Here is a 13,394-nt window from a genome sequence, read left to right as displayed (position 1 = left end):
GTTGCTCTTTGTCTCTTTCTCTCTCTGTGTCTTTTTAACTTACTTTGCTCTATTTTCCTTTTTTCTCTTTGCTACTCTTTCTCTCTTCCTACCCTTTGCACTTTTATTTCTCTTTTCTCTCCTTCTGTCTATTTCTCTTTGGATTTCTTTCTTCCTCCCCCTTTCTCACCCTCTCTCCCTCTATCTGTTTTTCTTTCTTTGTCCGCCCTCTCTCTTTTCTTTCCCTCCTTTTTTTCTTATTTCTTTATCTATCTTTTTCTTTCTCTGTGTCTTTTAACCTCTTTTGCTCTAACTTCCTTTTTTCCTGTTCTCTCTTTTCTCTTTCTCTCTTCCTACCCTTTGTGCGTTCTTTTCTCTCTCTCTCTCTCTCTCTCTCTCTCTCTCACCCTTTTCTCCCACCCTCTGTCTCTTTCACTCTCTGTGTCTTTTAACCTCTTTTGCTCTTCCTTCCTTTTTCCCTTTCTCTCTTTCTCTTTCTCTCTTTCCTACCCTTCGCGCTTTCTTTTTTCTCTCCTCTCCTTCTGTCTTTCTATTTCTCTTTGGATTTCTTTCTTCCTCTCCCTTTCTTTTCCCCCTCTTACAACTTTTTATCTTTTGTTTCTCACGCTCTCGCCCTCTCTCTCTTTTTCTTTCTTTGTCCCGCCCTCTCTCCTTTTCCCTCCCTCTTTCTCTTATTTCATTATTTCTCCTTTTCTTTCTGCTAGTCCGGCCCCCGACAGAATGTATGTTCTATCGTGCGGCCCCTGGGTTCAAATGAGTTGGACACCCCTGATCTAGGCCCTACAGAGCAGCAACAAAATAGAACCGAGTCCAAGTGTTTGCTTGCAAAGGGATCACCCGAATCACCCTAGATAACACAGAATAGTCAGTACCCGTCGAGGGCGTCTCATTTCAACCGCGCCGGCGTTAATCTTCCGTCGCAAGGCCGAATGGAGGTCCCGTTGACGTTCGCTGATGTCAGAGATGACATGCTGACGTCAGGCGCTTCCTTGATTTCTTTCTTCCTTAACTGATGAAGATCCTACTGCTCACAGAGCAAAGCGAAGCCACGCGTAACCTATATTCTTTCGACTGTATCGAGGTTAAAACCACACCTTGCTTCAGGGCTCAAAGCACCGGCGGCGTCTGGTTACCTTGAGTATTTAAAGCACAGGTGTCAAACGGGCGGCCCGCGGGCCAAATCGGGCCCGCTAAGGATTGAATCCGGCCCGCGATACAACACTCAGAGAAGCGCAAGAGAAGAACAAGCTGCAGGTTGAAATAGGTCAACTTGATGTTGCCAAAGCCAGGTGCCTCGAACAAAGACATTGTACTTGTATTTATTTATTTATTTATTTATTTACCTCTCTCTCTCTCTCTCTCTCTCTCTCTCTCTCTCTCTCTCTCTCTCTCTCTCTCTCTCTCTCTCTCTCTCTCTCTCTCCTCTCTCTCTCTCTCTCTCTCTCTCTCTCTCTCTCTCTCTCTCTCTCTCTCTCTCTCTCTCTCTCTCTCTCTCTCTCTCTCTCTCTCTCTCTCTCTCTCTCTTTTCCACTCTGTCTCTGTCTCTTTCACTCTCAGTGTCTCGCTTTTTCTCTTCCTTTGTTGCTCTTTTTCTCTTTCTCTCTCTGTGTCTTTTAACCTCTTTTGCTCTAGCTTCCTTTTTTCCTTTTCTCTCTTCTCTCTTTCTCTCTTCATACCCTTCGTGCTTTCTTTTCTCTCCTTCTGTCTTTCTATTTCTCTTTGAATTTTCTTCTTCCTCTCCCTTTCTTTTCCCCCCTCTCTCACGACTTTTGTTTCTCACGCTCTCTCCCTCTCTCTCTTTTTCTTTCTTAATCCTGCCCTCTCTCCTTTTCCCTCCCTCTTTCTCTTATTTTTTTATCTCTTTTTCTTTTTCTTTAATCTACTAGTCCGGCCCCCGACAGAATGTTTGTTCTATCGTGTGGCCCCCGAGTTCAAATGAGTTTGACACCCCTGATTTAAAGCTTTTGAACTAGCAACCTGAACTCGCGCTAGGGTAGCATCCAGTGCAAGCGCAGGACTGCATCGAGGAACAGTTCAACGATTATGATTGTGGACCCTGGGTTTAGCCTTGACCTTTTATTGGAACAACACCTTCTGCTCAAGGATGCCTCATAAGTTGCTGTTTGTTGAAGGTTAGAATGCTGTGTGATAACAAGGACATTGCCAATTATAACGGGTGCATGAGCAGTGTTCCTCTAAGCGCACAAGAAAATCTAGCCAGCGCACAAAAATCAGGGCTCAAAATTACTAATTAAGAAACGACTTAAGTCAAAGTTACAGTGCATGAAGGTCAAAATACACGGGGTCCCCTGACGTTGTGTCCTAAATGCGCTATTTTGAAGTCGAGTCGAAGTAGAACGAAGTTGAGTCAAGTTAGTAGAGTTTGTCGTGAACCGGCTTCTTCGGCTCAGCTCACTAAAAGGAAGCGGCTCTTTCGGGTCCTAAACGGCTCTTCGGGTTGTTTTTGCTTCTTTCATCCCAACATGACCAATTTATGTAAAATTACGCACAGATGACTTAAAGGAAGGGGGGAATAGAACAAAAAAGAAAAAATACCAAAATGAAAAGGAGTGAAAAGCTGAGAAAAAAGAAACAAAAGGAAGAGAAAAAAAGAAGGAAAAATTTAGAAAAAAAGCCAGAAAAAAGAAAGAAAGAAATGTAGGAAAAAAGTAAATAGAGAACAAAAGTAACAAGAAAGTAGAAAAAAACCACGGAAAAAAAAGAAGAAAAAGTTTGTGTTGCATTCAAATAATTTCCAATGATATCAAGTAAATCTTGTTGCCAACATTGTACTTCCACAAAAAAATGTGATTAAGTACAGTTCTGTATCTTACAACCGACTCAATAAGCCCCCAAAAATGTTAATATTATGCGACAAAATATATCAAGAAAAAAAAGAATGATATCTTGTGAAAAAATTGTAAAAACTACGTTTGTAGGCAAAACAACCTTAGTCAATTCATTCAAAAGGGAAAAATCATTTTGCATTGCCGGAAACTCACACTTGGGATGCCGTTGCTCACTGTTGCAGGCAGTTAGAAGGGTTGACTTATAGTTAAAGAATGCACAAAAAAAGGTCAGTTTAGCACTTTCGGTTTTGCTGACTCTGCATTTTTTTTTCCAGAAGACATTCCACTCTTTAAAGCAAGAACAACATTGAATATCAACACCGTCTTTTACAGGCAGTCAGGTAGGTTATCTCTAGATGTGAAAAATGCTATAAAAAGATGACTCAGCACTTTTGCTTTTGATGACTCAGCAAGTTTTCCCAGAAGGACATTCCCCTCTTTTAGGCCAGAACGACACTCAATTTCAACACAATGTCTTGCAGGCAGTTAGAAGGGTTGACTTATAGTTAAAAAATGCACTTTTGAGGACTCAGCAGTTTTTCCAGAAAGACATTCCACTCTTTAAAGCCAGAACAACATATAATATCGACACCGTCTTTTGCAGGCAGTCAGGTAGGTTAGCCCTAGATGTGAAAAATGCTATGAAAAAGATGACTCAGCACTTTTGCTTTTGATGACTCAGCAGTTTTCCCAGAAGGACATTCCCCTCTTTTAGGCCAGAACGACACTCCTTTTCAACACAATGTCTTGCAGGCAGTTAGAAGGGTTGACTTATAGTTAAAAAATGCACTTTTGAGGACTCAGCAGTTTTTCCAGATGGACATTCCCCTCTTTTAGGCCAGAACGACACTCAATTTCAACACAATGTCTTGCAGGCAGTTAGAAGGGTTGACTTATAGTTTAAAAATGCACAAAAAAGGTCAGTTTAGCACTTTCGGTTTTGCTGACTCAGCATTTTTTTTCCAGAAAGGACATTCCACTCTTTAAAGCCAGAACAACATTGAATATCAACACCGTATTTTACAGGCAGTCAAGTAGGTTAGCCCTAGATGTGAAAAATGCTGTAAAAAGCTGACTCAACACTTTTGTTTTGAGGACTCAGCAGTTTTCCCAGAAGGACATTCCCCTCTTTTAGGCCAGAACGACACTCATTTCAACACAATGTCTTGCAGGCAGTTAGAAGGGTTGACTTATAGTTAAAAAATGCACTTTTGAGGAATCAGCAGTTTTTCCAGAAAGACATTCCACTCTTTAAAGCCAGAACAACATTGAATATCGACACCGTCTTTTACAGGCAGTCAGGTAGGTTAGCCCTAGATGTGAAAAATGCTGTAAAAAGCTGACTCAGCACTTTTGGTTTTGAGGACTCAGCAGTTTTTCCAGAAGAACATTCCCCTGTTTTAGGCCAGAACGACACTCAATTTCAACACAATGTCTTGCAGACAGTTAGAAGGGTTGACTTATAGTTAAACAAAATGCACAAAAAAGGTCAGCTTAGCACTTTCGGTTTTGCTGACTCAGCATTTTTTTCCCAGAAAGACATTCCACTCTTCAAAGCCAGAACAACATCGAATATCGACAGTCTTTTACAGGCAGTCAAATGTGAATACTGCCTGAAAAGCTGATGGTTTTGCTGACTCGTCCGCTTTCCCAAAAGACATGTTACTCTTTCAGGCAAATCAAGTCTGGCCAGGATAACAATCTTTTCCAAGCAATCAAGTAGGTCGCTCTAAAGGTGAATTCCTCGGCTAAAAGGGAAAATGACACCTATTAATGGTTTCATACTACTTGAAATTTGTTTTATAGCCTTCAGAGATTTTGCAGGAGTCTTGTGTCTTTTAAAGGAAAGAAAACCTTCCTTCTGATTTGGGTTCGGATACATCCCTCCAGGGCTCGTTGTCATAAATAATGGTTCCAATACGTAGGCGCGGTTATACAACCTCGAGTGTGTGAATGTTTATGAACCACCTTTTGAAGACGTATGCCAGAACAGGCAATCGGTTGTTTTGTAATGGTCAATTAGAACGCCACGTAGTACATTGGGAAACTGTTTGTGTCACTCTAAATCACAGGTGTCAAACAGGCGGCCCGGGGCCAGATAAGGCCCGCTAAGGGATTGAATCCGGCCGGCCAGACGATACTCAGAGAAGCGCAAGAGAAAAACAAGCTGCAGGTTGAAATATGTCATTTTGATGTTGCCGAAGCCATTTATTTCTCTCTCCCCCCTCCCCTCTCTCTCTTTCTCTTCCACCCCTTTTCTCCCACTCTGTCTCTTTCACTCTCTATGTCTCTCTTTTTCTCTTCCTTTGTTGCTCTTTGTCTCTTTCTCTCTCTGTGTCTTTTTAACTTCCTTTTTTCCTTTTCTCTCTTTTCTCTTCCTACCCTTCGCGCTTTCTTTTTTCTTTTCTCTCCCTCTGTCTTTCTATTTCTCTTTGATTTCTTTCTTCCTCTCCCTTTCTTTTACCCCCCTCTCATGACTTTTTATCTTTTGTTTCTCACGCTCTCTCCCTCTCTCTCTTTTAATCTATTTTCTTTGTCCTGCTCTCTCTCTCTCTCTCTCTCTCTCTTTCTTTCTTTTCCACCCCCTTTCTCCCACTCTGTGTCTCTCTTTTTCTCTTCCTTTGTTGCTCTTTGTCTCTTTCTCTCGCTGTGTCTTTTAACCTCTTTTGCTCTAACTTCCTTTTTTTCTTTTCTCTCTTTTCTCTTTCTCTCTTCATACCCTTCTCACTTTCTTTTCTCTTTTCTCTCCTTCTGTCTTTCCATTTCTCTTTGGATTTCTTTCTTCCTCTCCCTTTCTTTTCCCCCTCTCTCACGACTTTTTATCTTTTGTTTCTCACACGCTCCCTCTCTCTCTTTTTATTTCTTTTCTTTGTCCCATCCCTCTCTCCTTTTCCCTCCTTCTTTCTTTTATTTCTTTATCTTTCTTTTTCCTTTCTTTCTTATCCACCCCTTTTCTCCCACTCTGTCTCTGTCTCTTTCACTCTCTGTGTCTTTTAACCTCTTTTGCTCTAACTTCCTTTTTCTCTCTTTTCTCTTTCTCTCTTCCTACCCTTCGCGCTTTCTTTTCTCTTTTCTCTCCTTCTGTCTTTCTATTTCTCTTTGATTTCTTTCTTCCTCTCCCTTTCTTTTCCCCCTCTCTCATGACTTTTTATCTTTTGTTTCTCACACTCTCTCCCTTCCTCTTTCTTTGTCCCGCCCTCTCTCCTTTTCCCTCCCTCTTTCTCTTATTTCTTTATCCCTCTTTTCTTTCTCTTTAATCTACTCGTCCGGCCCCCGACTGAATGTTAGTACTATCGTGTGGCCCCCGAGTTCAAATGAGTGACACCCGTGGCCCCCGAGTTCAAATGAGTGACACCCCTGCAATAATGTGTCCTAGCGAGAGCACATCAAGCAGACCCAAAAAAAAACCGTCCAGGTTTTCAGGTTGACATAACCCAATCCGCCCCCCCACCTCTTCCACTCGAACAGGTGCGCGGAACCACACCGAGACCATATTAGTCACTATTCCGCCGCAAAAACCGGATGAATGGTCGTGAGGGGGCCGGGGGGGGGGAGGAATGAATTAGCAAACGGTGTGTCAGACTGTTTGGGTTGGGCTGATGTGACCGGAGTGGGGAATGGATTTTAGCGTACCCCAACATGAGTTTATATCAGGTACCCCACCCTTAGACCGGATCGCTTATCGACTGTGTGTGTGCATGCTGTGCGCTCGCCGCGGTCACTGGGTGGATGGGTCGGCCATCGTACTGTTACCTAATGCTTCCTGTTCCTGTTCCACTCGGGTGGTATCCAGGGTTGGGTAGAGTTACTTGAACTGGATTACTTTCAATGACTTTTGGGTTACTCTAATACCAAATATGCTAATAAAAGTCAAAAGAAACTAAATAGGAATAAAATTATGACTCACAACACGTGGTAAGCTTTCTCTCCTGGCTTTGATCTCTTTGATCTCCGGCAAAACTAACATAAAATACAGGGTTGGGTAGGGTTACTTTAACTGGATTACTTTCAATGACTTTTGGATTACTCCAAGACCAAATATGCTAATAAAAGACAAAAGAAACTAAATAGGAATCAAATGATGACTCACAACACGTGGTAAGCTTCTCTCCTGGCTTTGATCTCTTTGATCTCCAGCAAAACGAACATCAAATGCCACAGAAACAAAACAGGATCAGGACCCAAATGCGTGACGTTTCTCACACAAGCCTTTTACATACCTGTCAAGCTCCAGGGCTCCATGTAATGTAATGTAATGCAGGGTTGGGTAGGGTTACTTTAACTTGATTACTTTCAATTACTTTTGGGTTACTCCAAGACGAAATATGCTAATAAAAGACAAAAGAAACTAAATAGGAATCAAATGATGACTCACAACACGTGGTAAGCTTTCTCTCCTGGCTTTGATCTCTTTGATCTCCGGCAAAACGAACATAAAATACAGGGTTGGGTAGGGTTACTTTAACTGGATTACTTTTGGATAACTCCAATACCAAATATGCTAATAAAAGACAAAAGAAACTCAATATGAATAAAATTATGACTCACAACACGTGGTAAGCTTTCTCTCCTGGCTTTGATCTCTTTGATCTCCGTCAAAACGAACATCAAATGCGACAGAAACAAAATGAAAATAAATCCAAACAGCTTGCCAACATCATTTTTGCCGTTCCGTGTATTCCGTTACTCCCCAAGCCTGCACAAAATGGAGTCATTTTATTCCTATTTAGTTTCTTTTGTCTTTTATTAGCTTATTTGGTATCGGAGTAATCCAAAAGTCATTGAAAGTAATCCAGGTAAAGTAACCCTACCCAACCCGGGTGGTATCACTGTCATCCTGAGTTAGAAATGTCGTTATTTTTAAAAGAAAAGCACTGTTTTTTCAATGAAGATAACACAAAACTAATCAGGCATACACCCCATCCATTGATAACGTGGTAAATGACTATTTTAGCTGCAAATATCTGTTGTTTTTTTTTTTTTGCAACATCTACAAATGTGTATGAAGGTCAATTTCCAGCAATCAGCAGGAAAGGGATAATGGGAAAGTCCTTGTCTTAGCACAGCTGAAAAGTTTAGCTGGTTTTGTCTATCTATCTTGGTCATATCCCTCAAGAGGGGTGACCGACAGCAAGACAAACACATACAATAACAAAGAAAATAAAAAAAAGGGGAAAAATAGCAAAAAAAACACACCAAATTTTGGGGGCACCATGGCCAACACAATTGCCTAAACACCCAAACAAGTTAGGCCCCTCGGCACCTAAGTTGGTCATGCTTTCGTCCCTCCAGATGAAATGGGACACCAGAAAGCGGCCAGGTCAGATTGACACAACACACTCTTCTGTTCAACAGCAGGGCCCAACAGCTTTTACTGGTTTACCCCTGCCGTATCATAGAAGGTGTCCAAACATCCCACTATCCTTTCACAACACCTTTCCACTCATTCCAATTACCAACAAGAGCTCTAGCTTCCACTAGATTTAGACCTCTTTCCTGCAGTGCACTCATAAAAACATCCATCCACATCAATCGCGCCCTTCCTCTTGGTCTTCCATTGACTTCTGCTCTGTCGATCATCTTCAACATTCGCTCCTCATCCATCCTCTCCATGTGTCCGAACCCACCGAGTACTCTCTTATCCACACGTTTGCTCAGTTCCTCTACTACTCCAGTTCTGTCTCTCACAATTTCATTTCTCAATTTATCCAATCTTGTCACTCCTAACATACTCCTCAAACACTTCATCTCAAAAACAAAGCTGGTTTGAGAAGCCCAAAAACTGACCTTCCTCTGAGCTAGACGAGTGTCTGGAGCGTCACATTTGTGCTTTTAAACTTTCACAGTGGCCAGAAAAAGATCACTTTTGAATCAAAGTCGACAGTTTATTCTTGTTCTAGAAATGAAAGCTATTCCATGCGAGAAATTACCAATAATCTGAAGATCTCCAACAACGGTGTGTACTACTCCCTTCAGAGAACAGCACAAACAGAACCAGAGCAGAAACAAGTGGGAGGCCCGGTCCACAACCGAGCTAGAGGACAACTGGTCAAGTAGACGTAGCCTACTAGGACTACAGATATTGAACAAGCCATTTGATAAATAAAAGTGTGACTTTTTCATGGAACACAAAAAAATTGTCTGTATTCAGAAATTTCGAAAAGAAAAACAGCCGCTAAAACAATACTGATACCACAAACCGTTATCAGGTCGAGAGTATTTTTTGAAAGGTTATCAAAATTTGCAAAACGGGTATTGGTCATTTTTACGATTTATGTGGTAGAAACGAGATAGTACGATGAAAAGTGCCTTCGAAATACACGTCGGCGGACAATGATTTGACGGCAGCGCAGTGGTTAGCGCATGTGCGGCACATTTCATGTCATGGGAACCTCCTGCGTGGGTTCAAATCCAGCTCCAGACTTCCTGTGCGGAGTTTGTATGTTCTCCCCAAGCTTGTGTAACGGGTGTAGTAATAACTTTTGTTTTATTGAAATTCCTGCTGAAATATGTGTATAGTTTTTGGTAAATGTCCAGCAATGATGAGTACAACAGTGCCATCTGCTGGTATGGGGTGGGGTTTGGTTTTGGCTTCTGACCTGTGACCGGGAGGCGGGGTTTGTTGGCAGTCTTAACAGAGAGAACTGCAACGGTAAGACACATGTTTTGGTGCTCCACAAAAGAAGTTAATTTTAAACATTATAACCCCAGCTGACAAATCTCTCAACATGCACAGTAATGTGATTGATATTGTCAAGCTGTTTGGATTTATTTTCGTTTTGTTTCTGTTTTACTAAATTATGAATTCAGAGAGATCAAAGCCAGCAGAAAAGCTAATGTTGTGACTCATCCATTTGCAGGTAACTTGTACCCGTTTTTATACTCATTATTGTTTTCATTTCTATTTTTTCATATACATTGAAAAAGGATGATGTTGGTTAAAATTCAGACGAAAGAAAAATATGTTGAATCCATTGTAAACGTTAAAAATCCACTATACGATCTCTTGTTAAAAGTATCTTGTTAAAATGGATGTAAAAATGTATTGTGATATTCTAAAATGTATTTTCTGTAAAGTGAAAAGAAAGCTCTTTGATATGCTTTGTTGGCAGTCTTACAAGAGAGAGAACTGCAATGAGATCAAAGAGATCAAAGCCAACAGAAAAGCTAATGTTGTGACTCATCCATTTGCAGAAACTGTAATAATGAAAACCTCATCATCCAGTCCAGCGTGAATGTCCCTAGGTGTGACCAAATTGTCCCTAGGTGTGACCGAGCGAGTGAGTTGTCTGTCCCCGTGTGCCCTGCGATTGGCTGGCAACCAGTTCAGGGTGTCCCCTGCCCGCTGCCCGGAGATGGCTGGGATGGGCTCCAGCCCCCCCCCCGTGACCCTAATGAGGATAAGCGGTACAGCTAATGAGATGAGATTATTTACCACTTTCTAAAAGGAATCATTCATTTTAAAAAGGAATACTTATTTAAATCATATGTAAAACTCCATGAATTAGTAGGTCGAGAAATTTGCATTTATTTACCAAAACAAGAACCTTACCTAGAAGAAACTGACAAGAAACGTCAGGGGAACCCGTGTATTTTGACCTTCATGCACTGTAACTTTTTCTTAAGTCGCTTCTTAATTAGTCATTTTGAGCCCTCATTTTTGTTCTATTCCCCCCTTCCTTCAAGTCATTTTGTGCATTATTTTACATAATATTTGGTCATGTTGGGATTAAAGAAGCAAAAACAACCCGAAGAGCCGTTTAGGACCCGAAAGAGCCGCTTCCTTTTAGTGAGCCGAGCCGAAGAAGCCGGTTCTCGACAAACTCTACTAACTTTACTCAACTTCGTTCTACTTCGACTGGACTTCAAAATAGCGCATTTAGGACACAACGTCAGGGGAACCCGTGAATGTTTACCTTCATGCACTGTCACTTTGACTTAAGTCGCTTCTTAATTAGTAATTTTGAGCCCTCATTTTTGTGCGCTGGCTAGATTTTCTTGTGCGCTGAGAATGTGCGAGCAGTGCGCAATTGCGCACGCGCGCAGCTTAGTGGGAACACTGGTCACCCCCAAGATTTCAAGTGGAAACATTTCTGGATGCGCCACTGGGAGAGAGAGAAAAAAAATCCCGTTTGTCAACAGGTAGCGCTAAACTTGGAAAGGCGAGCGAGTAGAAATGGCGTCCACGTACCTTGCAGAGAAAGAGCGCTTAGAAAACAGGAGCGGCGGTGCGCTCATGGCGGACGAGGACGTCTCGCGTCTCTCCGTGAGAAGCTGGCATCCCGAGCTTTCGATTGCATAAGCGCTCGGTTGGGTAACGAGAGGTCGACCCGGCGGGGGGGGGGGGGGGGGGGGGGGGGGGGGGGGGAGGAGGGTGGGTTCGCGCCCGCTTAGTTTGGGCGGTGAGCGCCTTTGCCCGGGAGGAGCGCGGAGATTCGCATCCTCTCGCCGGGCTTTGTCAACAAGAGAGTCGCGGGAGGGGGCGAAAGTAGGTCAGCTGCTGAGGACGACGTCAAAGGGGAGGAAAAGTGCGTAATTGTCGACACGTGCTTTGCGCAGAACGAGGGAGAGAGAGACGCTGTTAAAAATGTCGACAAAAATTGTTCAAACGTCATATTGTTATGTTTATTTGCTGTTAAGTGTCAATAAAATTGTTCAAACCAAAAAAAAAAAACAGAGAAAACCGTATGACACGGAGTAAGAGCAGTCTGAAGAAAAAAACAAGAAAAGTGTCCGAAGCTGAGAGTTAGGTTTAACTTTTTAAACTTACTTTTTTATCATTTACTACGGATTATTATTTTACGATAATGTTTATTGTTCATTTTGGTTACGTGAAAATACTTAAAGTACAGTAGGCTACGTCTACTTGACCAGTTGTCTAAAGCGGTGAGAGTTAGGTTTAATTTTTAAAACTCACTTTTTTAGCATTTACTGCGGATTATTTTATGATATTGTTTACTGTTCATTTGCGGTCTGTGCAGCCCTTTGAGACTGTCCCTTCTCAACGAGACTGTCCCTTCTCAAGTTTTTCCTTGCCTTCATGTCGGTTTTAGATCAGGGGATGGTGTCATAATTGTCTGTGGTCTGTGCAGCCCTTTGAGACTCTTTGTGATTAAGGGCGTCACAAATAAACATGACTTGACTTCATTTTTGTTACGTGAAAATACTTGAAGCACAGTAGGCTATGTCTACTTGACCAGTTGTCTCAGATTGCGAGAGTTAGATTTTATTCATGAAAACTCACTTGATCTTGTTTATTTAAATCTGTTGCAGGTGAGGTGCAATACAAATTTAAAGGGTTCTATAACTCAACTTCTCGTTCGAACACTGCTCAGGACTGGTCAAATAACCATAACGGATTTCTTTCCCAGCGCCGCTCTCGACGGACCGCAAAACAAAGGATCAGCCGACTTTCACAGTCTAAACCTTTTATTTTCAGCCGACCTAAGCCGAGAAGAAAAAGGGGAGGGGGTCCGCGGGACGAGTCCGATCCCTCGAGAATAACAACAAGCTAGCTCTCCTTGGGTTTCCTACGCCGACAACTTCCTCGTCACGTCCCGCCCACAAATCCAAATGTGGGTCAACAGCGTGCGTGACTAATTGTGTGCCCGTGAGAAACAACCTCTGAATGTTTTGGTTGACTCAGCTTGATTCCCCGCAAAGAGAGAGCAGAAACAAAAAGCTGGAAATAAACGGGATCCGTACACCATTTTCAAGGCCAAATTCAAGCACTTCTAAGGACTTTTCAAGCCGATTTTTCAATTTCTTCAGCGTCTGGTGTGAATCCTGTATTTTTCTAGAGTCACAACTATATCAACGATTTACACATCCGATTTTTAATCGAGACCTGTGATTTTTCTGATCTCGAGTCCAACCTGTAGGGGGCGATGGCGTTTCATTAGACAATGCCCGTACAAACTAATGCCAGCTGCAGGCGATCGCGAGGGAAGGAGAAAAGCAACGGCATAGGGAGACACCAGAGATGAGTGTTTATGTCATTTTTAAGTTGAGAAACTTGGCAACAATTTCAAGCATTACAAACACTTTAGATCTCGAGTCCAACCTATAGGAGGCGATGGCGTTTCATTAGACAATGCCATACAAACTAATGCCAGCTGCAGGCGATCGCGAGGGAAGGAGAAAAGCAACGGCATAGGGAGACACCAGAGATTAGTGTTTGCGTCATTTTTAAGTTGAGAAACTTGGCAACAATTTCAAGCATTACAAACACTTTAGATCTTGAGTCCAACCTATAGGAGGCGATGGCGTTTCATTAGACAATGCGCCTACAAACTAATGCCAGCTGCAGGCGATCGCGAGGGAGCCACCAGAGACTAGTGTTTGCGTCATTTTTAAGTTGAGAAACTTGGCAACAATTCCAAGCATTACAAGCGCTTTAGATCTTGAGTCTAACCTGTAGGGGGCAATGGCGTTTCATTAGACAATGCGCATACAAACTAATGCCAGCTGCAGGCGATTGCGAGGGAAGGAGAAAAGCAACGGCATAGGGAGCCACCAGAGATGAGTGTTTGCGTCATTTTTAAG

At 42.3% G+C, this 13,394-nt stretch overlaps 1 protein-coding gene across 2 annotated transcripts in view; it reads right to left on the bottom strand.

The window, feature by feature from the left end:
- The window catches only part of npas2 (neuronal PAS domain protein 2), a 102,400-nt gene that overhangs the window by 45,253 nt on the left and 43,753 nt on the right, over nt 1-13,394 (bottom strand). Inside the window, exon 1 of one of the 2 annotated variants that reach the window (XM_088320516.1) lies at nt 11,041-11,125. The exons of the other annotated variant lie outside the window; for it this stretch is intronic. The gene's annotated coding sequence lies outside the window, so the exon portion shown is untranslated. Of the gene's footprint in view, nt 1-11,040; nt 11,126-13,394 lie in introns of those variants that run through there. 2 annotated transcript variants of the gene reach the window in all.

This window comes from Urocampus carinirostris, chromosome 17, assembly GCF_059441175.1.
Source record: "Urocampus carinirostris isolate Australia breed hairy pipefish chromosome 17, RoL_Ucar_1.0, whole genome shotgun sequence".
Classification (NCBI taxonomy): domain Eukaryota; kingdom Metazoa; phylum Chordata; class Actinopteri; order Syngnathiformes; family Syngnathidae; genus Urocampus; species Urocampus carinirostris.
This window is presented reverse-complemented; position numbering and strand designations above follow the sequence as displayed.